The sequence below is a fragment of the Balearica regulorum genome, chromosome 1, assembly GCF_011004875.1.
Source record: "Balearica regulorum gibbericeps isolate bBalReg1 chromosome 1, bBalReg1.pri, whole genome shotgun sequence".
Classification (NCBI taxonomy): domain Eukaryota; kingdom Metazoa; phylum Chordata; class Aves; order Gruiformes; family Gruidae; genus Balearica; species Balearica regulorum.
Genome location: NC_046184.1, coordinates 93320302 through 93347243, shown reverse-complemented (window position 1 = coordinate 93347243; position 26942 = coordinate 93320302). Strand labels below are relative to the sequence as shown.

Below are 26942 nucleotides of genomic sequence, written 5' to 3'. Positions count from 1 at the left end.
TTTAGGTTGGAAGGAACATCTGGAGGTTATCTAGTCCAAGTCCCTCCTAAAAGCGGATCAGTCTCTGAAGTTAGAGCAGGTTGCTCAGGATCCCACATCCAGCCAAATCTAAAATATTTCCAAGGATGAAGATTTTAATATTTCTTTGGGCATCTTGTTCCAGTGTTTGATCTCCTTCACTGCGAATTACTTTTTCTGGAATCAAATCAGATTTTCCCTTGCTATCTCTAGTCTCCTATGTCATTAAGCTGCCCCTTGAAGTGACAATGTAACTATAGAAATTATAAAGTAATTAGAAAGCAAAAGTTACAACACAATAAGGAGAGATTAAGGCTAATTTTAAGATTAGCCAGTCTTCATGAGAAATTACCTTCTCCCAAGATCTTCCAGCCATTTCACTCTAAGAGTGAAAACCAGAGTGAAAGAAACATTTTTCTAGCATGAAAACTTCTTTCTGTCTGACTATAGATCTGTAATCATGTGCGACACTTTTTTAATGGGTTTCTCTGACACCAAGCATGTAGCGGTGAATTAAAACCCTCAAGTAACACACCAGTGAACAGACCTTTGAACAATATTGATCTTGTAATGCATACCAAAACATTAAGTAAAAACAAATGTAGAAAAAATGGTACACTTAACGTTACTGTGATGGCAGAACAGTGTTGCATGGTGACATTCAGGTAACAAGCTTCATCAATTTGTAAGTTACATTTACTGATTACAATAAATAAATGAAATGAGACAGAAAGTGCACTAAGGAGTGGTAATGATTATGAAATTTCCTACTGAGACAAGTCCTATTTCTTGGCCTCAGTTACATTGGTCTGTGGACAACCTAAACAACGAGAAGCACCCAGACAAATGTCAATATTTGAAGTGAGGGAACAACAGGCATTTTGGACAGCAAGCACATTTTCTTTGGATCACTCACCTTTTTAGCTTAATATTGTCCTGGAAGAAATTTCAGCAACGTATATTTTAAGTGAATGTGTACGTGTCAGGATAGGAGCACAGGTCTGTCGGAAGGATCATCCAGCAGCTTAGAACAAGTCCTGTATCTTTTCTACAGTCTGAAAACAGAGACATGCTAAAAACAGAATCTTCTATTTTTTTTTAAAAACACTTCTTTTGTGGTTGTTCTCCCAAGTTTGTATTGAAATACTGTGTTGATGCTTTCTAAGCTATCCCATGACATTTCTATGCGAGACATAATACAAAAGGTTTTGAACACCTTGATGTAGCCTTACTCTAGTTAAACAACCATCGAATTGCAAATTTGCCTCCTGTACCCATGTCTATGCCTCAGTACTTTTCAGGGACACAGTTCATATATTATTGTTAATTTTTTCTTTGCTTTAGTTTGCAGTGAGACAATCCAAGGAGCTAGGGCAGATAATTCTCTCAGAGGTGCTTACAGGGTACTCACATGGAACAGCCCTGGGGTAAATATATGGAGATCACACTGGGAAAATCTTTGTCATTTTAATAAGGAATGAAGGAGCATTCATACACATCGCTTACTGATTTTCCCCAAATTCAGTTACTGAATTCAGTCTCTGTTATTATCAGTCTGTAGATTTAATAAAACTTTCACTGCCTAATGACTCTGCATGTAGTCAAACATAGATATTGTGCTATATAGAATTCCTGATAAAAATTTCTGTTGGTTATTATTACCATCTTGTCTGTCAGCTTGAACACCTGCTGTTTGGGAAAGCAACTGCCAGTTCTGACATCTGAATGCAATCCGGAAAATTATAACCATGCATCACTCAAAACATCCTTTTCAAAGACACAGTCCAAGCATCATAATTTCCTTGGTTGGTCGCCTGTTAGTATCATTTGTACGAAGATCTTGGAGATAAGTAGAAAAAGTTTCCAGACACACAGCCATATATCCTAACTCTCAGATCATAAGGAAAACCATTACCATTACAGGGCGGAGATTCAATTTTTGGAGCTTCTATATGATTATAGAGGAAGAACTAATGAAGTCTTTCTTTACAGGAAGTTTTGTCCATATGTTGGGTAGAATAAGGCAGATAATTGTCTTGATTGCTTTTCTATTAAGCATCCAGTTAAAATTTTGAATGAAAATTCACAAAACACATTTTGTAATATTTGCCCAGGTTTGTATGAAAAGAAGAAAAAATTATCAAAGGGTTTTTTTAATTGTAAGAAATTTCAGATTTTTTTGTTTTTTTAAGTTTTCTTTCTCTTGAAGGCCACATGGAGAACCAACTGGTTTTAATAGACCTGTGGGTTAATACTTACTTAAGTACACTAAAGCAACGCAATCCATCTTGACAGTAGAAGCTAGTAGCATTGATTTACTTAACGAGGATAACAAGAAAGGCTTTAGCATCCCCTTTAAATGTGTATCTCATGGTCCTCCATCATTGACTTGGCAACAGAGTTAAAAAGCTTTCTCTTTCAACCCAATGGAGCAGTACTTTACCTGTGAATATTCCTACCCTGCCTGAAAAACACCCGTGTCACAAAGCCTCTGTGTGTCTGCTAAGTTAAGCAATGGGGATAGCTTTGTACAACGACAAGAGGAATAAGGTTTAGAGGGCTAAAGGTTTTGAGCAACAAAGATGAACTGTCTTATCTGTAAACATAAAAGTAAAAAGCTCATGTTCTTAATCCTGCCTATTCTTATACCATAGGGAAGTTTTGGTGGACAGAGAAATCACCCACCTTCGTTGAAGCTTTAAAATATTTTCATGCTGTTAAGACTTCATCGTTACAAGTTGTCGCAGTTCTGCCCAACTTTTTAAATACAGACTTAATAAACAATACTGCTGAAGCATTTATCAACTCTAACTTCACAGCAAAGTAAATTTGGATGGATAAAGAGCAGGAGAAAGACTGAGTGCTTCAAATTGCAGGTCTCTAGTCCCAAAGTCACTACTGAATAAATGACCTGGTGAACATTACAGCAACCTACACTGCTGAAGATCCTTTCTTTTCACTAGCACCTATAGCACAGCAATCTACTAAATGAGGAGTCTGCTCCTCTCCTTCAGATCTCTTGATTATATACATTCAAGTAAATCTGAAAGCTCATAAGCTTTGGTACTATTGGTGACCACAACCATAAGATACAAAGATGCACTATAGATGAAGATGGACAAATGAGGTTTGGGTACACTGATTATACCAGCATTGAGTTAATTCACCTTAAGTGAATTGAATAACCTAAATAGCAGCTCAACATCCTAACTTAGGTGACTAATCTTGAATCTTCTGCTTCCTGGGTAAACTGAACATTGATGTAATTCTCCTGAAATTAATGGCTTCAATTATTTGGGGTGGCTGCTGGCCCAGTGATTCAGCTGGATTTGATCTGAAATGTCTGTGAAAATGAAGTTCTCAAAAAGCATTTATTTTAAGATAGACATTATTATGTCACCTAGTAAAACTAAAAAATAGCACTCACACATCTCTGCAATAAATAACAATGAGATCTTCCTTTCAAGCCATCTCTTTGTAAGAAAAACTTCCAGCCAGGAAAGGCAGGAAATACTTGACCAGAAAGATATATCTTATGCTTAAGTCTGGGAGCCTCTTTCCAAGTGGAATCAATTCCACTGCTCAAACCTTTCAGCTACTCAAGAGCTAATATCTAAGCTAAATCATCAGGAGTGAGCAAAGGCAATTTAACATGTACTAAGTAATAATCACCAACCACCATGAAAAATCCAATTCAGAAGGTTTTAATTTGATCTATAATGTTTCCCAGCTGCCCATTACATTGAAACCTCTCCAGCATTTCATGGGAGAATGTTTTCTCTCGTCCATATTGAATAAAATTCTCAACAATTAAAAAAATCTTTCTTTCTGAAAATATTCAGCCTGAGGGAGGGTTTTTTTCCTTTACACAAATTATGGATTTCACAGAAGAGTCCATAGCAATTTCCCACTTCCTCAACCTAGAGAATTTTTACATTAGTATTCTTTCACTGAGACAAGGAGGACACAGGTTCAAAGCGACTTCATTATATTTTTCAACCACTGCAGAAAAAAAAATAGTAAAAAAATCCAGGACAGGTTAAATGTTGGTTCTCAAATAGAAGAGAAACAAGATAATAAAAATACCTCAGACTAAACATTTACACACTGTCTGCTTGGGCTGGAGTGTACGGACATTTGAGTTCTTTGGATTTCTGGTGGAGTCTTAAGCTATAGCAAAGCGTTTGGCTGAACTGCCAACAGCACCAGTTTACCCAGGAGGCTGCAGGCATCCTTCCATCATTTCAAGATTCAGATTGTCTGAACAAACAGAAAAAATGTGGCAAAGAAGCTGAAGAACGTCAACGCAGCAAAGAGAATGAAGTTGGCCTTTGTGCTAGCTGGACACCATTACAGCATATTTCCCATCACACATACTACACAGACCAAGCAACATGCTTTTCCTGTGAAATGCATGTTCATCTGCTAAACAATTTGGTCTGAGACATCTGGGTTTGGAGGTTATAATGGCTATCAGAAGGGTCTAATACGTGTCAAATGGCTAGATTGCTTCCTCACATTTTAGCTGGACTAACAGCAAAATAATTTTAACGGCATGGAGTATCCATCTGAATCTCAGGCTACACACTAAGCCAGCTTTTTTTCCAGGAGAACTAAACATCAAGGACTTAAAAAGACATAAAGCTCTACTGCCTACTGGAAGCTAGTTCCAGACTTCCTCGAAACATAGGCAAAATCAAATTTTCTTGTTCTAATGATGAAGGGGAGGAACAAAGCCAAAAATTCCTTTTCTTTGCTCAACTCAGATGTGGCAACATTCAACCCTTCATCAGCAGTAACACAGTTCCCCTCTTCACCCTCCCTCCCCAGCCAGCTCCGGAAGTGTTCGCCCAGCTTCCAGAGACAACACCAGCCTAGAGGACAGAAGGAGAGAGATTAACCATAGGAACTGCTGATACTCTCCCCTGTAGGGTGCCTACTGGGCTCCCCCTGACAGCCGAGGCAGGCAGGGAGCGGATGTGGGAATCCGGCAGCTCTGCCCAGCCCTGGTCTCCCTTCCCTGGGGCTGTGCCTTCACTTGGGCTGAGTGCCCTGAGCTGTTCAGGGAAAACCACTTGGGGTACAGGTCTGCTTCTATTGCTGAACCAGACCTAGGCTGAGATGAACGTACAACCCTAGGGTGTCTTATCTCAGCCTGAAGTCAAGATTTTGCTGTACATGGTATCATTTAGCTGCCACTACCAGCTTATTTCACCATTGTGGAAAGTTTACTGTCTCCACTGGCACAGACCCACTGACCAACAGGGCCTGTGAGCTGGACGTTTGTCCAGGGGCTGGCACCATGGAGCTCTGCACCAGGGGCTGCTGTGCATTACCTCAAAAATGTGATAAGTGGATAAAGAAAAATTGCCAGGGAAAAAACTAAAAACACAGTTGGGTCTACATTGTCCAAACCCCAATATTACCTGAACATAATTAAACCCAATGCACTTCCATGAGGTGGTTAGGAAAAATGGGAGTTTTCATAGGCTGAATAGAGAGCTGTTTATGTTGCCCAAGAGGTACTGCAGGGAAATCACGAGAGTGGATATAAGAGAATACAGACATGGCAGAGTTTACTTAGAGACGCCTTAGCTCTAGGGCCTCTTACAATAATACTTGCAAATGAAACTGTGGGTGGTTGGATACCTCATCTTCCTTACAGGATACCAAGGGAAGATATAGAAAACCATCAAAACACTGTGTGCCCTAGCGTCAATAAGCGAGTGTCACATCCCTGTCTGTGGATGAGGCGTGACAGTCAGTGCCGACTGACAGAGTGCTCCTTGGCTTAAACTTCATGCATCCCCATGCCTGTTTCTCTTCCTGGGTAGCTATTTATTTTGAATAGAATAGCACTTACTGGTAAAAATAATTATAATTGCCTAATAATAGGTATAATGTGAAACAAAATCCTAGTGTTTCACATTTTGGTCAAACATTTCAGTTGCTTTTATCACACACTAAACGCGCTTGGCAACAAGCTGAGTGTAGGATCAGAAGACATTCAGCTACTAACCCTCCCCCTGCAATTCTTATTTTTAGTATGAGCTTTAAATACGGTATGTACTGACCAAATTCCTGTTTTGTATTCTTGCATTCCCCCTGAATTTTCACTTGCATATACCATTACTCCTTCTGTCCTCTCCTAACCCATTTTGAAATGTTATTGTTTGCCATTTTATAGCTGCTGTGTTTCACCTCAGAGTTGGCTGCATTTCAGTTGTGGTTACTCGTTACATCTAGTTTATCAGTCTCTGAAGCACTATGGGAAGAAAGGTGTTAAAAGGAATAAAAATTACTATTATTATTTTTGGTGAATAGAACTTTCATGACATTTTAATGAGAATCACACTATAAAAAAGACTAGGAGATTTAGAAGTTTAATGAAGTCCATTCACTATTTCTGTCCACATTGAAAAGAATGGAAACATTAATTTTCTGAGAATATTTGCTGCCTCTGTATATCAGGCCCAAGAGATACACAGTTGCAGCTAGGAAAGGTGTTGACTACTAAAAATAAGTTGGATCTTGAAAACCTGACATCCCCGATGAATAAGCCATTAGATTTTTGCTGTGACTGTTCGAGTCTTCAGCCACGCCAGCAACTCAAGTACATGCAATACAGAGCCCCTAAGGAACAATGTCAAAGAGGTCAAAACGTAAGACAAATGAGTCGAATTCAGCACAGAAAAACTAAGAAAGTTTGGCAAAAGAACCCACACTTTCCACATCTCTCTGCTGCTAAAACATTCAGCCCATATTCTGCTTCCTACAGCTTTCTCCAGACTGCAGCAAAAACCACTTTCAAAGGGTTGACAATATAGCCCTACAAGGAAGTACCTGGAGAAAGTTTAGATGCTAACAAGTTAGCAAATGGGTTGATAACTCCAAAACTACTGCCACTGGAGAGCTGACCTCCCAACAGTAGGAACAGTAATCCCCTTTGCCCCACTAACTAGTTTAAATTCCTACCTGCTTTGGATCATATTTGCTGTTAAAAGCAATGCCATTTTCAGAATCAATCCATGGGCTATGTCATCTGTCCAGCTGATACATCCCTTTTCAGCCTGTGCTGCCAACTGTTCCTTGGCTGCCCCTTCTAGGGGCAGGGGACAGCTGTATCTCACCTCCTTGGCCAAGGAATTTCCTGCTGCTGTTTTCCAGCAGTGCATTTGCCAGCACTAGTGAATCTGGCAGTAATCATATGCATACTCTGAAAGCTTGCACTTTGTTAGCTAAACCTAGGGAAGGTATGTGAGGTCAGCTGGCCTGGATTGATCACTCATCAAAATCCTTACTACTGATTAGGTAAGACTGTGTTAGCTTGAATCTTGCCCTCCATTATGCACACAAACCATCAGAACCAACCCTAGCAGCCCTCAGGTAATCAACTTTATAACGATCATCTCATTGCAAACATACAGACTGTTTCAGCACACATCAGTGGGTAGTAACAGCAAGTGACAGTAGCATGAATGGAGGTGGTGCTTGAACAGATGTCACTGGCTTTTTAATTTGCAGTTAAACTGTTGTGATTTTGATGCTAACAGCATCTTCTTTGCCATCATCTTTCAACCCAAAACTTCAGAATAAGGTGACAGACTTTGGTTCCTAGGCTAAATTTTCCTTATAGGTGTCTGGTATCTTTTGGGAAATAGGAACTAGTAGCTTAGTAAACAGAGCTCTTGTGGATTTGGGAGAGATGATGATGTTTTACAAGCCAATAAAGAAGTAACAGCAGTCCTAGTATGTTTTACAGGATGTAGCAGTAGGGTTTAAAAAAAGCCATATGTAAACTTACAACTTAAAGATCTTTACTTTTTGAGTTCTGATGCCTTTCTGAACCTGTCCAAATTTTCTGGCCTGAGGAAAAAGTGGAAGCTGCCTGAGGTTTCCAACACACTCCAAGCTCAGCAGTTCTGGACGGAGGCACCCAAACTCAGGGTGTGTGAGGATGCTGATTTTTCTAGTCTGGAGTATCAGACTACATTTTTTTAGAGTCTGTAAAAATTATGTTGATGAAAAAGCCTGAAAGTTCTTCCTGTCTGAACTAAATTACCTCACACTAAATATTTCCTGAATAGGAAGGGTAATCTTTTCATTAAGAATTAATTCACTCCCTGGAGCTGCTAGTCCTCTATATTGCTCTAATTTCACAGGCAGGGAAATTTCAAATTAAAAGAGGAGAGTAATGATGGTGTGAAAGGACATTTATGGGGTCAGCATTATAACTTTTGAGACCATTGTAAATAAGACCACTTTTTATACTACACCAATGCCAAGCCATCCTTTCAGCTGGACACATCTAGAACTTAATTCAGTCTTCTTCCTGCAAGCCCAGAAACTGACAAAATTTGGAGGTTTTGCCTGGTTTTCTAAGGAAACAGGGCTTGTATAAAAGTGTTGTCTATGAGTCTGTCTGCCCAGATAAATCATTTGAGTTTTCTGATTGATTTCAACCAAGTTTCAAAGAGGGGTAGGTAATGAAGTTCCTTCAACTGGTGTCAAACGCTGTTGGGTACAAGAGAGACTAAAAGAATGCAGGCAGAACTCAGCCCTTCTAAATACAATTTAACTGTAGCAACCTTGTCAAAGAGTACATACATACTGATAATATATATAGCCCAAGACTGGTCACAGCAATGCTGTTTCTTTCCAAGGGAAATATCAGAGATAACACAGGCAGAGCTGAGGTTATTATGGGGAATTTTACAAGATGAAGAATGCAAATGCATAGAAATGCTGTTCATGAAACATTTATTAATTATGAAATCCTCATTAAGAGAGTAGTTCACAGATCTAAGGTCAGCATCCAAACGTGGCCCACGTTACTTTTCTCCTACCGATCTCCCTCTTTGCCTGCCACTCTAGTTCTAATTTTGGATTATTAAGGAGGACATTGTATTGTTTCAGATTAGAGAAACACAGATGGAGTTGTAATGCACGCAGGCCTCTGGAAAAACACCTGCAGAAATTTCTCTCATTTTTATTGCTCCTCTTGCAGGTTTTGGTACATCTTTCTGCTTGTGAAAGAAGAAAGAACAGCGAGGCTTTGTTATTATTTAAATATCACTATTTTTTGCAAATTTACATGCATCTTTATGGGTAAGACATAAAGCCCCAAACCTTCCCATACTGTACACTCACACCGTATAACATAGTCCTGTATCAGCTAGATAAAACAAGCTACATCATGCTACCATGGATTTTATAGCCTTCATGTGCTGGGAAGGATTCCAGTGTGGGTAATGCCATCATGCCACTATACACTTTCTCATAGCTAAAATTTACTCTTAACTTTTAGTCCCAAAATTATGTGTGATACTGCACTGCTACATGCTTGAGTGCTGAGTCCTACATGTACTATCAGCTCTGTCTGGAAAGAAAGCATAGCCACATCCAGGTGGTGACACTGCATGATACAGTCCAGATCTTTGCATTAATGTAACTTTATCAGGCCCGTGTCTATGCTCTGATCAGTATTTTAAACATTTGCAATCTTCCAAGATCTCAATTCCAAACCAACTTAAATGCAATTTGACTGAAAATTTTGCTTCCTCTTTCTCCTCTTTTGTCTTCATCAGAAAGAAACACACTTTTCCAAGGAGAAAAAGAATAACATTTACTCCTAGGTGTCTGATTAAGTTAAAAATCCCATACTTTATGCCCATTAACAGGACTGTCCAATGGAGCGGGTGGCACTCTGGCCTGCCACAGTAGCAGAGGTGCTTCCTTCTCTTCCTTAAATGAGACCATACTTTAAAATCACCTCCTCAAAATTTATGCAGACAAGCAAAAGAACATTTCAAATAAGATGGGGAAAAAAGCATCAGTTACACTCTCCTCTTGTCTCTCATACATTCATTAACTGCATTCATGATCCTAAGGCATCTGGCTTTACAGGCAGACATGTATTTTAGAAGAATTGACCTTAGTGATTTTAAAGTGCTGCCAAATATTTCAAAGCATTTTTTTCCCCTGTAAACCATTCGGAAGAAAGTGAACAACAGTGATTTGGTACAGCGGAGCAGCCTGCATTTGGGATTGGTCACCAGGTAAAACTCACTTATTTTAGGGACACCATCAGAGGAACTGCCTCCATTTGGGAAAAGATCATTGCAAATTTTGTGTATATAGCAGAGGTTTTCCTAGTGATTATTGTTAGAAATGGTGCAAGCAACGTAGGCTAAGAAAGGAACATTGAGAAACTGGATGACCCTGTTACCAAGCAGCCAACCTGGTTTTGTAATTTTCTAAAATAACATGTTCTCCAGACTGCACCCATGAAAGAGATGTATGAAAAACTGTCACAAGCATTGGGCTTGGCACATATTGCTGCTTTTTCTGCTTGAAAGGTATTTGCAGAAAGGATGCCATCTTCCTGAACTTACTTGTTACTTACTGAATCTCAATTTGTTATCTTTTTGCACTGCTGTCTGTTGCAAGCATACAACATTTTATTTCTTGGGAGAGAGTGTTATGGTCATGGGATAAACTTAAAACTCAGGTTCAGGTTTCTGGCTAAATCTTCTAAATTTGTTTCCTATGAATAATTTTTTTTTCTTTTCAAAAGAAGTTCATTTACTAAAATATTCCTGGCAAGTGGGCTCCAAATGGACACAACACTTTCAATTTTTTGTGAAAAGCAAATTATAATTTGCTTTAAAAATTCCAAAGACTTTTGGAAAGGTATTTTCTAGAATCAGTCTGTCTGACTAGTGGTACTTAAGCTTACAGGTTGTGTCTACTGCCTTCCTATCTGTGTGACTATTTATTAAACACTGGTATGCCTGACATGTTCCCTTGCTCTGAAGTCTTCTGAAAAAGGAAAATCTAAATTAACTGCAAGGAGCTGAACTGTGTTTTTCTGGTAATGGATATGAAAGCTTAGATTCACTGTGGAAATACTAAGCTGGCCATGGAGATTCCCATTTAAAATATGGAAGCATATGAAGAAATGGTATTTCATGCCCCAGGAGGTTGTGCGTCCTCTCTCTTTGAAGGTATTTAAAACCAGACCAAATGAGCCCAGGAGCAACTTGAAATAATTTTAAAATTGGCCCGGCTCTACAGGCCCTTCTAACCCCCAATTATTTTATGATTCTTTGATTTTACATCTTATTTTCATAACACATACATAAACCTGAGACCTTCAAAGGGAAGTGAGAGACACTTCCATCAAACTAATACTTTAGATTATCGAATTATTGAGACCTTTTCCATTTTGTGAGAGAACAGCATATTTATTTTTTACTATGTTCAGGATAATCCCCATGGAAAAAAGTAGTGTAGATGCATATATTCATGTGCATGCACAAAGGAAGTGTGCATCAGATCACCTTTCTGTCCACAACCCACCAAGCAGCTGTGCTCCACTGAGACAATATATGAAAAGACAGACATATTTTGGGTTTTAGGCAGTGTTTGTGGAGAGTGTTTTGGGGATTAGAATTACTGGCTATGGAATTCTTTATGGGAGAGCAGACCAAGTCCTAAGCTCATGTAGGTCAAAGGAATAAAAAGCCACTTCTTCAGTAGGGTTTTCTTCAAAACCAAAACAAAACAAAAGAAAACAAAACAAAACTGTCCTTTTGCCTCCCATTATCAATGATGGCCATCTTGGCTATCCACAGGGGGAAAAAGTACTGCTTCACATACTTCAAAACACTTGCTAAAAACATTGGTTCTCAAACATCAGCATATATTTACAGTGAATCATAAACTCTGTCTTCACTCTTTTTTATAAACCAGATTTTTTCTTTGAAGTTATTAGCACTTTTGTCATAATACACTTACAATACTTTGCTATTCTTATTTACTGACACATCGAAAAATAAATACACAAGCCAGAACTAACAAAAAATCCAACAGAAATATAAATAGGAATATGGTTTTCAGAAACTTCTTCCATTATTTATAGAAAATAATTCTGTATGCATCTGGTCAGATGAGGACAGTGTTGGTGGTCTTGGACTCCCCATTGCCTACCTCAAAGTACAAATAATAACACGAGAAACCGATAAGCACCTATTCACAAAGAAATGGCTCAAAACCAAAGAGAGTTGTGGCAGATGGCTTGCACATTTCAGGGGAAGTACAATGTGTGATTGCAATTTGAAAAGTCCTGCATGGGACGGGATGCGTGCTGATGTGTGCAAAGCAGTGAGGGGAAGGGATTCAGACAAAATCACTTTATCTCCGACTTCCCTGGTGGTTGGTAGCATGTGTGTGGTATTCAGTAGAACATCAGCAATCAGTTCAGGATGCAAAGCTTTTTGATGCCCTAAAGCAGTGCTTTGCAAACCCTAGGAAGAAGGTTTCCTCATGCATCTGTTCATGGTTGTCATAGGAATCAGTTATTTTTGCCATACCTGCGGACAGCAGTTATTTTCATTCCAGTTTATTTACTGTCTAAGTGGAAAGGGGATCTTCTGTAAGACATTATTCAGAGCAACTTTCTAAATTTTTCCAGACAAGCCCTCTGCCAGTTTTCATATCTAGACATTTTAGCTTCTGTTTCAGGTTACAAGCATTTCAGTACATTCCTTATAACACCTGTATCATTACCATATTAAAATGCAGACACACATGCACAGTGCGCGAGCGCCTCTAAATAGAAAGTTTAAAATATTTTTCATGATGTACTATCAGGATTTGGAACTTCAAGCAAACATTTCTGAAGACAGGCCAGCTTTACAATTCATATTAGACATTCCTTATCAACAGCTAGGAAATCTTCTCTTCCCTTTGCCCCTTTTTGTTCTTGCCTTTAATCTATTCTCTCCCAGTATGACTCCTCATGAACTGTGGATCAGACCTGCCTAGGTCACGGGGTGCATAATATAGGAGAGCCAATGTAACTGAAACATGCTGGGATTTCTCCTGTTTTGCAGGCTCTGTAACAGAGTCGGCAAATGTTCAGCTATAGTTTCAGACCGACTTTATTTCATTCTTCCTTCCACCAAGTATCTCCCATGGCACAGCACATTACCTTTCATAATAATGGTATGTTTTCCTCTATGAGTATCTTATAGTATGCTGGAAGCTGGATGACACCCTCAGAACGTGCTGACAATTAGTCTGTGTGAAGGAGAACATCACACAGAGAAAATCAGGAGAGTCAGAGGCTGAGAGGGTAGTCATGTGAGCAACCACACCTTCACAAAGATTTCCTTTTTGCTTTTGAAAGGAAACACATCTGATTTTTAAAATCCTGAAGCAGAACTTGTTGGCTCCTTTCACAAATTGGACTTAGAATTCCAGGGTGAATTATGTAGGTTTTGCCATTTTGGGGATATGGGAAGCTGTCATAATTAAGCAACTGGCATTCACATGTATAAGCTAGCTGAAGCAGACCTTATATGCACTCTTCCTGATTATTTAAATATGTCAACATGCAGAAAAGCTGCAGGCTTTCTTCACGACATTAGAGTTTTACAGTGTCTGTGGTCATAAGACAAATGGTCAGGAGACCCTGTCCTCAGTTGGAATTACAAGGACATTTTACGCTATTCCAGTACTAAAATGGGGTTTTAAAGTGATCTATATCCACTTTAAGACCAGACAAATGTACTGCCAACTTTAAATGCTAATGAAAATCAAGGCATTCATATTTCCGTGTCCCTTTGCCCTTGTAGATGCAAAATATTGTTTCCTTTGTCTCTTATCTTCCTACAACTGGGACTGTGCTTCATTATATGTTTTGCAGCACTGAATGCAAGAAAGCCATTAGCTTGGTTGGATGTGTGAGATGGTGTGATAACTAGAAAGAACACAAAGCTACAAAAGAAAGGCAATTCCTTTTTAAAGACCCCATTTGGATTCAGTGATCCTATTGTCCTTCCAGTCTGAGTTAATAATGTACAAAAAAGTTTTTAAATCATAAACAGCTCCTAAGCACGTTTGTGTAACTAACTTGTGCTCTGAATCATCCCTGGATGCCAACCAAAGCTGCTGAATCTCTCTGCTGCTGCAAGATGCCTCCTCTTCCCGGCTTCTCCTCAGGACTGACAGAGTGTGGGAGGACAGTTTGAGGCCAGACCCTCTCTGCTCTCTTGCCTTTTCCTTTATAGGACTGAAATGGGGAAGCCCTCCTTTGGCTTCACTGGAGAAGCATGGGGAGGGACTGGCCTTGAATCTACACCTGCCCATCCACTGTAAGCTGTCTGATCTAGGAGATAGAGCCTCTTAACTCAAAGGAGGCTGTTAAATGGAGTGTGGTGTTTATCTCAAGGACAAATAGTACTATCCCTTTGGGAGAAGGCACAGAGGACACTAACAAGCATTTAAGCCAAGTTCAGGGAGAACGGGCAAGCACATAACTCACAGAGTGAAGGGACAGGTGGAATATTAAGCTGCACAGCGGCAGTCTCAAGCGTACTTTGTAAATCATTATCCGAATCAGAAATCAATGAAAAAAATAGGTGACTTGTGCTATTAAAAAAAGGGCGAAGTTAATTTTTCATTATGGCCTTGTGTTGAACCAGTGGTGGTTCCATACATAGTTCCCAAGCATATCTGGAAAATATACTGCACATTTCTTAGTAAAAAAAAAAAAGGGGGGAAAATGGATACAATAAATTGCCCACCAAACCATACACACAAAGATAAATAAAAAGACTGTTTGAACAGCTGGAATTTAAAACTTGTTATATTCCTGAGTTATTTATTTTAATAAATGAACAGCTATAATTAAGGTTCAAATGATCATGCAAGCAGGAAGAGAAACAATCCTGTTGTTATGGCTTCCAAGAATTTGTACCCTGCAACAGTGCTGGTAGAAGGCCCTGTGGTATTAGTGGTAACTTTAGATAGAAATAAAAGCATTTTTAACTACAAACACTTGAAGCATATGAACTGCTGTCCCAGCTAGTGGGGATCAAGTGAATGGAGGGCTGAGGCTGACACATTTCTGCTTTTATATTTAGTACCTTAATACATTTTTGAAGTACAGCTTCGATATAGAAATCAGAAAAATGACAGTCTCTGTAGTAGCCACAAAAGTGGTAAGGAATCATCCTAACAAAAGTGTACACACAGATTTTTTTTCTGTTTGCCACTCTAGTTGTTTATGGGTAGACAGTACTCTACTCAAACCTAAGGGAGAAAATGTAGTCTTCAGTCTCTCGGGTTTTTATATGGTAATTGGCTGCTACGAAAAGCATCCAGATTTTTACTCCCACCCCTAAAGGAGAAAAAACAGGTCACAGGGTAGTGAAGCACTTTTTAAAACATCATGATATCTTTCCAACCTGTAGCCAGGAGCCCTGACCTCTGAGGAACAGGGGGCCACGAGCATTGCTGTGCCTGCACAGAGCCCAGTGGAGAAGGGCAGAAATTCCATAGGCAGAATCAAGCATAGGGGAAGAAAAACCCTCAGCATCTGCAAGATCTTGGTAGAAGGGATGCAGGCATTCACCAAGATTGTCAAAGTACTTTCATCAATAAATACATTTGATCCAATGTAAAGTTGTCTGAGTTCTGGTTCCATTTTGCCAATGGGGTTGGTATGTGGCAAATACAGGGAAGCTCCCCATTTTTTGAAGAAATGCTCCAGAGGTAGTACACACTTATGTGGACCTCATCCAAGAACCGCTGAAGTTAGTGAGAGCAGGATTCAACCTCAAAGTCATTTTTACAGGTCAGTGAAGTACAAAGAATGACTGCCACTAATTTTTATGGGCTTCCAATGCACTTGTTTTTCACCCTTAAGAATTTGAGTCAGATCAGAACTTTGTAAATTTGATTTGAGCTGCAAGAGGTTGTCCTTTTGGTAGGTATTTTCCCACACCCAAAACCACTAAAAACTTTCCCACATTTCAATAAGATTAGCTGTTGCTGTGGAGAAGGTCCAACCAGAAAAAATATATCCAGGAGAGAAAGCTATACATTTTGCAATCGTATTTCATCATTTATGCCGTAATATGCTTTTTTTTCTAAATGACATTTAATTGCTTTCTTCTGAGGAGTTCCCTTTAAAGCAATGTTTTCCTAAATAAGTCCCAAAGTTTCTACATCTCAGATGAATGACACATCCTGCATCCAGTCTGATTTCAAATAATTCCATTTGAAAACATGTTTTCTCATTTCATTATGCAAGTAAAATAAAGATAATCAGACTTGAAAAAAAAAGTATTATTGTTTCCCAGTTCTTTCAGTCAAAACTGCTTGTCTGCTTTTTTGATTCTCTGGGGTTTTTTTAATGCTTTGTGAATGAAGCATAAAACTCACATCTTAGGGCAAAAGATGAAGAAGATGCACCATGTGCATGTGCTTAATAAGGGCTCAAGAAAGTAGTAAGTATTCTAGAAGTCCCCATCTTTCCTATACATTTCCTCCCTTCCACACACATTGAGCAACCTCTTCAAATGGGAGAGCATGAATATGGCAAGTCTATCAGGCACTTCCTGTTGCCCACAAAAAGTAGCTGAAGACATCGTGCAATTTTAGACTCTGCACCTGTAAGGAAAGAACTTAAGAAACAGTCATGATATGGTATTCAGTGATAACAACAAACTGGTTTGTTTCAGCAGTAATAGCTAGTTGTATGGGCCGTGGCCTGTCCTCTCTCAGACAGACTGTGATCCTAACGAGCTGGTGCCAGTTGCCTTATACTTTTCCTGTGGAATGGATCTTCTCAGAAGTGCTGCTTCACGTAAAACATTCACCGTTGCCCTCAGTCCAAGGCTGGCTTCTTTTGTAGCACGTTATTGTCCCACTGTGCTTCCCTTCACTACATTTAATTCAAAGTCATCGATTTCAGCAGATAGGTAGGTATTGGACCAGACTAGCTGATGCTATCAGCCATGATGCAAAGCTCTGGCTAAGCTCCTTTGTGGACCCTGTGTGCAAGGCAGCAGCTGCCTACTCCCACACAAACACTTCTGTAGTTTCAGAGAAGCTGGTTAGATCCTTTGGGTCATCACAGGGAGCGGGTCCCCTGTGTATGCAGAAAGGCTGCAGATTTGCTCAAATTAGCCAGGAGTGTAGACCAAGATGAAGCAATTTAAACAACTGCTGTAATGAATCTACATCATTACAGCATATAGTACCCATATGAGCAGGTTTTCAGAACACAGTGCTAAGGCAAAAGGGTTTTCCTGGCACAAATTTGGATGGGTTTATTTTGAATAGAATTGGGCTTTTTTTTTTTGCCCCCCTCTTTTTTTTTTTTTTCTTCAGTGAGCAGTACATGTGGTAGAAGAAATGGAGCTCTGGAGGCAACAAAACAGTCCAAAAATTGTGCCAAGATCAACTGAAAGAATTTTGAAAAGTAAAAGGTTATTTCCCCAGTTCTCTTTGTATGAAATATTTGCCTAGGGAGAGCCAGAGTGGCCTGCTTTGACATTTTTACTACTGGTTTCAAAATGTCCTTTTTCCATTAGAAAGACCTATCTTATAAGTAAGGAAGGACAAAAAGCTTGTTAAAAACCAATGATGATGACAAATGAATCCAAATGTTTTATTTCAGAGTAAATGAAACATTTGGAGTGATCCAAAACCACCTGTCATTTCTATTTTCCTGAGCCCTCCAAACTGAATCTAAATAATATTTCTTCAACTTTTTCCACTCAGGCACAGAGTAAGAACCCCATTATTGTCCCAACTGTATTTAGAAGTTGTCAAACCTTACGTGAGTTATGTGAATTATCTTAAACAGGTACAGCTAAAATCTGCAACTTATCAGGCCAACCATCAAGTATTCAGTGTGTTTGAACAAAGATTATTGTGCATTTTAAAGGAAAATATATTGCAAGTGTGCTGAGGATTTTAAATTTTCTTATTCTCCTACCTATAGCTATTATGAATCTTAAACAGAGACAGAATCCGCAGTTAACACAATTCAGAAACTTCCAAAAACATTGAAGAAAGTGTTTCTTTTTTCATAAACTCCTTCTTTAAGTTCTTAGAGATTTCAGATATCAAATATCTCGTAAAAAGCTGGGAAGCTTCCATGTCTAGCTCTGGTGAGACACTGGACCTGAAATCTGCCATTAGTTCAGACCTACCTATTTCCTGGTTTCCACCTCAGGTCAATGCAGTTTAGAGCAAATGAACACATGGGAAATATCCTGGGTTGGTATGACTGAAAGAAAAGGTCTATGATTAAAAGATAATTTTGAAAGTTCTTCAGGTTTTAGAAGTTAGATGTGGTCCTTGAGGGAGACTGAGAGGACCAAGGGCAGTAAAAATATGAAATGACATTTACCTTCAGTACATAGACTTTATTTTTCAGCATCCAAAATGTTTGTTACCTTTGTGCCCTTTCAAGTGCACTGTTCTTCAGAGACCACAGCTGAATGAACAGGCTCCCAGAGGATATAAGAACTTCCTTCTATTATCCAATCCCTACCAAAAGGACAGCTGTTTGCTGGCATTTTTTGTGTGCAACCCACAGCAGCTATGCCATAGCTATATCATTCATGTCTGCAAGATTTTAAGATGAACTCAGCGCTGCCACCCTTAAGACAGTATGTCACATATTTCCTGAACACATTCTCTGTGCCACAGGTATACTTCAACAGTAACAAAATGCCACTACAGCTGCCGATGAAAAAGATGACTTTAATTGCATCCCTTCTTTTCACCCCCTAATAAAGGCAATGGGGAAATCACAGGGGTCTTGATCTCTGGACCCAACTAGCTAAGAAAAGCAAGGAGTTAATATGTGCATACGCTCAGTATGTATATGTGTGTATGCGTGCATGTAGTTAGCATGCATGCTCACTGCAGTTAATACCTGTATCAGGTATGTTCTGTGGGACTCTTTATAGTCCCGGTACCTTGACTGCTCAGCCTGGTGACCTGGCTCTGATCCCCTCACACCCATGGTTCCCTGCATTTCTAACAAGGAGGAATGACAGTGTGTATCCCTGGGAATGAGGATGCAGCCAGAGTAGGTACCTGGAGCATAGAGCTGAGAAGTTATCCTAGATCTGACTGATGAGAGAGAGCCTACACAAATAGTCCACGATGCTAAACCTTACGGTAAAATGTATTATCTCAATTTTCCATCAATACATTTCACTGAGGGTTATGGTTACACTCTTCTTATCCCAATTCTACAGACAAGAAAGCCAAAGTGAGCACACAACACCTTCTAATGTGCATGTTAAGGTACATGTTTCCTCTCTTGTACTCATTGCACGTGCACATCTATCATGTCACAGCTCAGATGGACTTAGAATCATCAGCTTGGTATTTTTGAGCTTTCCCAGCTTCTGTCCTCAAGGGTGACATGTTGGTTACTGCTGGTTTTCACAGTCTTAGATACACACTGTAAGAGAAAATAAATGAGCCTCTGAAGGGCACATTTTTGCTACTGTAAGCTAAGAATGGAGGCTGTGGTGTGAATTTACCAAAAGGAAAGCTCGTAGACTTTCTGCTGAAGATGTAACTCAACTGATATCTGGTAAACCAAATCAACAACCTTACAGAAACCGGACACTAAATGGGACCGGTTTTATGTTTGTACTGTATACCTATCCAGTTAATAGTCATTGTTAGAAAGAGACAAATGCATCAGCACAAAGAATTTGTACAGCTTGTTTGCAACATGTGGTCAGCAGAAAAGCTTGATGGATCCTTGGCAGAAATTAAGTTGGCAGGACTATGATCCAATGAACAAAAATCAAACACTGAATTCTGGATATTGAAATATTTGATCAATGACCAGACAGCTGTGCCACTGTTTAGCTAACAAATGACTCATTGTACGCCAATCTAAGCTATTCACTTTCTGATTTTGTGATGATTGTGCATGGAGAAAATTATTATTCATTGCTGTTCAATTCCGTCCCCCAGAACACCCCCAGCAGCAAAAGCAGATGTTGTTACAAACCAGCAGATGGCCACTTACAAAGCTAAGCCCAATTGCAATTTGCTGCTGTTGAAGTCTGTAAAGATAAACCCATGCTTACTAGCTAAAGGATCTGGTCTCTTAAGTTCTTGAAGGCACTACTCATGTACATGTCGATCATGTTACTTCTTTTGAATAAAAAGAGTTTTCTTTAACCTTTTGGAACTGTGGTGATCCCATCCACTCCTTTTGGCTCATCTCTCTTGGTGTGACTCCATGAGTGAGCTGCAGCTAATTTCCTCAAGGGCAGAGAAGCAAGGACTTGCTGCAATTACTATGGGAAGGCATAAACTGTCTTTGGACGTTACAGATACTAAAATTTTACATCAGTTCAAGGGGAAATAGAAATTCATAGAAGAAAAATCCACTGAGGACTGCTAAATTCAACAATGTGTAGCTCAGAAAGCCCCTGAGCTGCAAGTGGCCAGCAGCAGGGAGGGTGTTTGGGGAAAATACTGCTTGATTTGTACACTTCTTGGCTCATGTTGGAAGCAGGATGCAGTGCTAATAAGAACATTGGTCTGACCCAGAATGGCTGCTCTTACCTGTTGTATTAGTTAAATGCTCACATCTTCCATACAGACAAACTGTCTGCAATTAAAGTCAGTCTGTAGTTTCCTGGCTAGTCTAAAAACTGCAGCAAGTAGTTACATCCTCCCTTTCCCCCACCACGAATGATCTGCCACTACACGCTCCCAACTGGTGGCTATGTTGCTCAAACCGGTGTCCACAGCTTGTGCACTCCCCTCTGCAGAGGTGCTTGTTCTTACCCTTTTGTATTTTGTGTCTGCATGGTGAACTGGGCTTGCTTGGAAACAGATCTGACTGTGACAGAGCACATGTTTGCTTGGTAGAGCATTTCATCAGCCAAGTCAATCCCTTGATCTGGTTCATGGTGGTGTGACTCCACAGATGCATACTGGAGCCACCCAGAGGCTGGTGTGCAGGAGAGGAGCTGACAGATAGCCGAGAGGAAGGACCGGATGATTGCTTGCACCAGCACCGCAGTCAAAGCAAAACTGGTGGAACCACAGCTGGGGCTGCAAGTGATTAACACCACTTCTCCTGCAACTTCCAACCCACTCTTTGATCCTTTACACAGCCCTCAAGGGGATCATGACCTTCACTTTGAAAACCACTGCTGCAGCACAAGCAAGCTGAGAGGGGAAGTCCACTGACAATACACAGCTGTAAATCTTGGTTAAATAACAAGTTATCCTGGATTAATGGCTGCTTGCTGTTCCTAGTGCACAGAAGTGAATGTGACCCATTAACAGCAGATATATATTTCTTTAAATTAGCCTGCTAGAGTCAAACCCAAATGTAAGTGAAACCAAAAGCAAGGCCTCGCGCTTTAAAAGGATGTGAAAGAGAAGGAGCGTATACACAGAAACTCTCCTGCAAGAAGCCATTTTTTCCTTAGGCAGAAACAAGCACAAAGATTAATAATTTGACCAACCAATGCTAGAAATCAAGATGATAATTTTTGCTTATACTAAATATACTGTGTTTTGGTTTGGGTTTGGGAGTTTTTTTGTGGTTTTGGTGGGGGGGTTTTTTTGTTGTTGGTTTTGGGTCTTTTGTTTCTTTTTTTTTAAAGTAATGGCCACAGTCCTTTCCCCTGACTTTTTTTCCTTGGGTAAAATAGAGCATAGTCCTTAGGGATATCAGTTCCTGAAATGGTAGTCATCACTAATAATGACTGTGTGCAGCCATTACTGTGTAGGCCACCTGATGATCCTTGTAATTTTTTTGTTATACAACACAAAACACAATAAAAAGGATACCATCCTGCTGCCATCAAAATTAGATCTGATTGATTGATTGAAAATGACACAAAAATATTTCAGAGAAAATGCAGCTTTCCAGTTGAGGTTGGAAAAAACCAACACTGACTGATATGCAGTACGTATAGTCTTTTGTGGAAAATGGGTTGAAATGTATTGTGTCATGTCTGGCTAGGTCAGTAGCTCATCAACCTACTGAAAACCAACCCATTTTTTGGAAAGTTCTCTCCATCGATAAATACTCCTCAGAGCTTCATTGTCTCTCCACCCAGCATCTTGGACGCTAGACCATTTAGGATTCAGACAGTCCAAGCCATTTACCAGGGAGTTTTTAGACACATCTGCCATGTCTGCTGCCCAACTAGAAAGCAATCTGGTTTTACCTCGTTCAATAAATGTGCATATTTGGAAAAGCAAATTTTGGCAAGTGGGAAAATATTATGATGCATTCCACTGTTTCATGTTAAAAAGACAGTATGAAATTAAATTAAGCCTTTTGGGGAAAAGTATATTGGAGGACAAATTAAGCCCAAACCTAGAGAAATATTCTCAGGGAATTAAATATAACTACATTCCTTTCTTTGGAATATGCTTTTCTACTCTTTTGTCAGAATGTTCTGCATTTGGCATACCACAAAGCTCCAGCTTTTGTAAAGACTTTCAGACAGACTACGTTGCCTCAAGGACTGTACCCTGTGTGGACCGGGATGTACTCCTTTCTAGAAGAAAATATAATTTTTTTCTGTTGTTGTATGTTCAACTCATTACTGCTGAAAATGCTGAAAGTTGCACCAGTGTCTGTTCTGAGGTCCAGCTGGATTTACAGCTGCTTGCAGAGTCTTGGGTTACTGCTTTTTTTTGTCTGTTAAAATAAATCTCTAGGATCTAGGGGAAAACCCATAGTATAGGATAAGGGAGCAAATTTGGCTGATAGAACAGAACGGTTGGAAGGGACCAACCTGAGCTGATACTCCCCTAAAGACACAAATAGCTCGTCCAAGAATAGGTGAGAAAGAAGGTGTACAGCTGTCCTGGGTTATTTTATTCTACTGAAGAACTGTATAATGAGAAGATCAAAGTGTCTCATTTGTACAGATGCACATCTATAGAAATCATCTACACTGCAAATAGATAACAAGAGGGACTGAGAATCTGTGTAAAGAGTTACTCCTGAATCCTAGACAAGTGCAGGTCCCAAGAAACAGGGAAATTCAGTGGGTTTGGTAGGTTCTGGACTGACAGCCCCTGGGACTGATGACCTTTCATAAGCCACAGTGTGGGTATAGTATAGCCCACGACAGTAAATGGTTACCCCACCTTTGTTGCTAACACACTTTGCTCCTCAGAAGGAAAGACTACCTGTAAACTGCTAGATAAAGAACTTCAACTGGAGCCTGCTCATCTTTGTGACTTTCTAGTTATTTTTTGTCCTGATGCAAAACTCCTTTTGGAGAGAAAAGAAATGGAATCTGTTCTTCATGTTTCAGCAATAGAAAAGAGGATGCATCCACTGTGGGTGAAATACATGGAAAAACCAAGTGCAAGAGAGGGTTTCAGAAGGCTTCATCTGTGCCATGGCCCAGATGTACACTAGTAGTATCATCTATATCTAACAAACCATGAATTAGAATGCATTGGAAAGGCTGATTTACAGGTAGTTTTCTTTCCTGCAATGGAGAGTTTTCTTTTCCATGGATGGGAGGAATAGGATCTTATACCACTGTAATGGGAGTGGCTGCCACAGAGTTAACTGCCATACATTAGCCTGGTTTACAAAAATATCAGACTGGAATGACAAGGTCAAAAGATCACCCAAGATATTATTCCTTACCCATGAAAAGAGTTGGATGTTTGAAAGCATTCCTCACTTTATCATCACTTTGCAACATTCCAGTATGTTTTATATTTTTCTTGGTGTAGGAAAGATGAGGTTAAATGTTATTAAATCTGCCACTAACATTTCTTATTATTAGAAAAGAATATATTAAGAAAAGCAGATTCTGAAGTGCTTTCTAAACTTTTCTACAACTCCTATAGCTTGTGTGTACTACCTATTACTACCCACCATTCATTTATTTCCATTTATTCCCCCTGTGATGTTATTTGTTCCCTAATCAACCCTCCACAGAAATACTAGATTTGCTTCACCATTTTTCTATTGTTATTAAGAGACTTTTTGTCATTTCATGTTATAAGACACTGTTATAACTTAGTTAAACTTTTACAAGTTCATTTGAAATTTTCCATGCCTGGTGTTTGCTCCAGGCTGTTGTTATTCATGTGTTTTTAAATTTCAAGAGTCATGCTTCAGTTGTTTCTGAGAAGAAAGTTAGGGAAAAATAAGTTTCGCCCACATATAAAAAATTGAGACCATTACTTGTATGCAATTTGGTTAATGTTTTAAAGCATGTACATAAAATTTGGCAGGGGAGTGGGCACGCCTGCCAGAAGTTCTTTTTGCTGTCTTTGTGAAAGCTTTTTTAAAAAATGCATTTCACACATACTTAGTAAACCCTTTTATTTTCTAGTAGCTATGATCTCTGAGGGCTCTTGCCCCACAGAGCATGGTCAGACTGCTCCCAGCTCCTAGTGATTACTAGCTGGGCTATGCTGCCAAGCCAGGCTAGGGTTGCTAGGGTCAGGACAGTAATGGCAACTCAAAATTATTCTAGACTATGTATAGGAACTTAAAAGTAGGTAGTCTCCTTCTCTCTCTGTTAATAACATGACTGCCAGCAACCAACAGTAGGGAAGATAAAACCCACTGCAGCGTATTCAGAAGGGATACACTGGACAGTATGGGATAAAAAGGAATCATTGAGAACAATGAGTCTAAAGACAGAATGAAATCAGTACTGGGTGGCTGCAAGAGACTGGATGAATTGAGAGCCAACTGGCTGAAGGGAGGGTCAGTGGGATCATGCAAGAAACAAAAGGCTTGCAACCTTCAAGGGTTTTTTTTACAGTTTTACTGTTAAAACTGAAAAATGTTATGTCTAGAAACTCATGTCTGATTTTTATATTACTCCAGAGTAACAAATTCACTGATTTCAAGTGGAGTTACTCTCACTATTCGGCAGCAGTATAAAGGGCAGAATTGGATCCTTCAGTTGCACTGGAAAACTTTCTGCTTTCCAAATGCACTGGTAAGAGTTATGGCTTTGCATACGACTGTTACAAGTGTGCTTGGTTCTGGAATGCATCAAGTTGTTCTACAAACCTACAACAGTTTTCAAATGTCATGCATGTGCAGCAAACTAGGGGGGGGTTAGCAGGAACAGTCAAGCAGGGCAGAAATGTATAACCCTTCAGAAACTTTAAATCATGTTCCAAGTGAATCGTGACATATTTGGCTTGCTACATTTTTCTTTATATTGAAGATGCCCTCATAGCAGATGAAGAAAAGAAGCAAACCGGTTGCTTATTACGGGTTAAGCCAGACAGAAATGTTTGGATTAGAAATGTCATGAAAATACTGACTTAGAAGCTTTGTTTCATTATGGAGGGCATTAGTCTATTTAATCTACTTTGATGAGTGTTTGTATTCGGAGCTACATGAATAGGGCATGTATACCTAAGTAAAACAAACAAAACTGCCACATCTGGCCATACTCTCAAGAGTATATACAAAGCACTTGATGTGGTGCAAAGTTCACTCTGGGGTGGAGTGCTAAAGTAGGAGCTGAAAGAGGCATAAGACCTTCAAGCCCTGCCTCACAGAGACCCCACATTCTGCTCCCTAAACGTGGCTGGCTATGGAGCAGGTCTTGCCCACAAAACTGAATGGATTATTGAGCTCAGAGAGGCTCCATCAGTCAGGTTTCTGTTAACACTGCCTTCCTCACTTGACTACCCATAGGGGAAAATGTTATGACTGCCCACAAAAGGGAGACCATAAGGCCTGGGACTTGCATCCATTTTTAGAGAAAGACATTTTTAAAAGAATAAAACACCAACCCCCTGAACAAAGCCATGTTAAGACACATACAATAAAATTTGCAAACACATGCTGGGCCAACTTCTGATCTCAGTTGAACTGAGAAACTCTGCTAAAACAGGGGGAGCTGGAAGAGAGAGAGAAAGAGAACAGATGGGAGAAGCAGATGAAACAAAGAACAAATGTAGACAGGATGATTAATTTATTTCAGAATGGACAGAACCAACACACACATTTTTCCATGTATACAATGTTTTGAATTGGTACAGAGACATTATGTGATTGTGAATGGGAGGACAAGAGGGAATGAGACAGTCTTTCTGGACCTGGTTCAGAAAAGGATGTGCTTTGCCTTCTGTGGGACATAAGAACATGCCGTAACATTTTCCCAAACTGGAGTTTCTAACAAGAGATGCCTCATACTATGGAAATGTTCAGAAGTATCTAGTTAGTTATCAGTGGTACTTTGCACTAATAACCAAATTATATTTTGAAACTTACTCTGAGTGCTGGTTTATCACTCACTAACATCAAAACAAAGATTTGTTTATAGAGTCTAGGCCCATTGCTCCAGTTTTATGCTGTTATAATTCACTTGAGTGGATTTAAACTAGGAAAACATGGCACAGTATGTATGTAGAACTTTTGATTAAAGAAAATATCCAGAAACAACACTATTAGGACAACAAAATCAAGCACTAAAACATGAGGGAATGTCAGAATCACATGCTGCTTGATCAACATGAGCATGGCCCTCCTGCATGCATGTATCTTACTGCAACCTTTAATCATAGGTCATCTATTATATTTTCCACACAGAAACTCTGTCTTCTTCCAATAGACAGAAAGGATGGTACAAGCTTTATTAAAAGAAAATACTGAGTTGTTGTCTTTATTGTCTGATGTGCAACTGCCTCACTCCCAGAATACCTCCATTCCTCAGAACAAATTACATTGATCTCTCAGCAAAGGACCACAAGGCCTGCTGATTAAAGCACTATAGACAAGTTAGATATTACTAATACCTTATGATAAAGCTATATGACAGACAGAGGAAACAATCAGAAAGATTTTACCATGAATCCATTAATGACTGATACAAGCAGCTAAAGCTAGTGCAGGAAAATACAGAATTTTAGCCATATTCTAGAATTTGTGTGGAATGGCACCAAGCCACAAGTTCTGCCCATAACTCCCATGCTTAGCTGATATAAAACTATTAAGATGTCCCTATCATGCTATTTGACATCTGTCATGAGTCACATGAAAAATGCTGGCTATATTAAAACAACTTAGGAAAAAAAAGGGCCTATGCAGATGACAGGAGCTCCTCTGGAAA

General features: G+C 39.5%; 1 long non-coding RNA gene across 1 annotated transcript in view; it reads right to left on the bottom strand.

The window, feature by feature from the left end:
• Window positions 1–753: 753 nt before the first annotated feature.
• LOC142603881 (uncharacterized) overlaps window positions 754–26942 on the bottom strand; it is a 142150-nt gene continuing 115961 nt past the window's right edge. Inside the window, exons 4-5 of the long non-coding RNA XR_012837786.1 lie at window positions 935–1073; window positions 754–838 (exon numbers count right to left, since the gene is read on the bottom strand). This is a non-coding gene — a long non-coding RNA (uncharacterized LOC142603881). The remainder of the gene's footprint in view (window positions 839–934; window positions 1074–26942) is intronic.